The following is a 2,393-nucleotide window of genomic DNA, read 5'->3' as shown; positions in this document are numbered from 1 at the left end:
ACAGGTACCGGAAATCGGTATCCCTCGCGGCTGCAGCGACGACGGCCGTCTTCCCGCGCTTGGTCGATCGGATGCGCGCCATTCGGCAATTTCTAGAATGACACGCAAACGGTCTTCCAATGTATCCCACGTGTCGCATTCTCCGTACCTCCTTCCCGCTGTTAAGTTTTTGTGCACTGCTCATTTGGTCTCTCGCATCTTATATAGTTGAATATATCTTGGATAAACTATTGTCAATAGAGTTTTCTAATGTCACACCGGCTATGTCGTAAGTTACGACATAGCGGATTTCGTATGGCGTAAGTTATGACGTCGGGAACCAGGGGGTTAATGCAACCCATTGATTTTTCCATGTAAACCCAGTAGTTTTAGGGTCATTTACATTCTTTTCTATTTTTAATGGCTACCCTTCGAGCAGCATCATCTGAATGAGTTTTGATGCGTTCTTCTTTTCACTGGAGATTATACTTCGAATGATAGTGAATGACCCTAAAACTACTGGGTCTAAATAGGAAATTCAAGGAGTCCAGCCACGAACTTGCGAAACATAGCTACCGCTTTCGCGAAGCTTTAGTAATGCTACGCTTCCAGTAAACTCCAAAGCTTTCCGCGCAAGGCGTGGTATTAGCTGACACTACGTTGTATTTTCAGCGTAGCATTCATTTAGTTGAGGTCGTGTCAAGAGAGAGCTAGAAGCTACTGACACTTTACTGTTTTTGCGAAAAGAAAAAAGTGTTTATTTTGATAAGCTACAAACATTAATTACATGTTGGATATGTAGGAAAGATCGTTACTCTTGTTTGAATGGTCTTGTAACTCGTTCAGTAACCAAGTTAAGAATCAGCGTTTTGACGTCGTCCCCCAAATCTCATACGACAGTTTTGGACGATTAATTGCGCACCACACCTCATAAATGGTTGACGTAGCCTTTGAACCTGATGGCTTTCCCACAAACCAGCTCCCATCAACCTGGTCCTAAACTCCGTCTTGACATCCGAGACAGTCTTGCCCTCGTCAGCCAACTTCTGAAAGCTGGGTTCGAGTATTCTATTCACCTAGGCTTGAATCCTTGTTACAAGAGTTATCCATAGCCCCTTGAGCTTCTCAATACCTCGTTCTTCTGCTTCATCACCACCCCCTTCCTAATGTTCGGGGTCTCAGTTTTTGTTTTATCCCTAAGATTTCCCTTTTCATCGTCGAAGGCGTTGTCGGCAACTAGGCCACGGGTGTATAATGCTCGCTGCGGTACGTGTGAAGAAATAGCCCCGCCACTCGACAGTGGTGTCATCACTGTCACAACGAAAATGCACAAGAACAGACGCATACTCCTGGCTGAATAGTCGAATCGCTCATGGCCTTTGCGGAGAAATGTCAAAGTGAAAATACAAACGGGTATTAGGCGGGATTAAACGATTATTTTGTAAAATTAAATGGCTGTCGTGCTATGAGGAAAGTGGAAGGGTGATTAAGACTTGATGATGGGACGGCAGCCATACAGCAATCAGCAGTCCGCTTCTGTAATTTATACTTAAAAACAATGAGCAGTACATGTATTAATAGTGATCATGCTGTACATGTTGGGGAAGTTCGTAATCGACAAAGTAGTAGTTTAAGTAGTATTCGTTTTGAATCGAATTTTACTACGCATGCCAACAAATAAAGATAACGTTACCCTAAAGTTAGCTTGAGCTCTCGTGGGCTAGCTCATCTGGATTGGGCAGATTTGAGGCAGGTACCATGCGTATGATTGGGGTGCCGTTTGCAGCCTTTGTTGTATGCCCCGTAACATGAGCGACGAACTTTTTCATGTTGAAATTCAACGCCTCCGGACTCTGCGTCTTGGTCTTCTAGTCATCTTGTAGTCGCTTGGCCTGCGACGTCAGCTCGGACAGCTCCGTCATCAACGCGTCATCCTCCTGTCGCCGCTTGGCGTCCAGCTTGTTCACCTCTTCTTGCTGTCCTTGACGACGCTCCTAAACTCCGCTAGAAAGCTCGAGATATCTTCCTGTTGCGACGTCAGCGGCTGCAAGTGGAAGCGATACTTGGTGCTGAGCTTCGAGGCCGTGTCAATGAGGTCCGCCACCATCTTCTGGTACATGCCGATGTTCGTTTCCACGCGTGTCTTCTCGTTACGCAGCGCCACGTATTCTTCGTTGGTCTTATGTTGCTCACGCTGCAGTTTTTCCTTCTGCTCCAGCAGTCTAACAAACGCGATGGTTCTCAATCGTAGCGTCGTAGTTGTTCAAACAGCTTTGCAGCTCCTCGTCAGTGTCGCTCATAATCTTCTGGTGTTTCAGTTAATCTGACCAGTTCAATATATGTGAGCACCGTCGTTTCACAGTATCAATTAGGGTATTTCGTGCATTGTTCGATATTGCATAAAAGTACTTCGT

Source organism: Phytophthora infestans, genomic scaffold, assembly GCF_000142945.1.
Source record: "Phytophthora infestans T30-4 supercont1.29 genomic scaffold, whole genome shotgun sequence".
NCBI classification, from domain to species: Eukaryota; Oomycota; class Peronosporomycetes; order Peronosporales; family Peronosporaceae; genus Phytophthora; species Phytophthora infestans.
Note: the sequence above shows the minus strand (reverse complement) of the source record.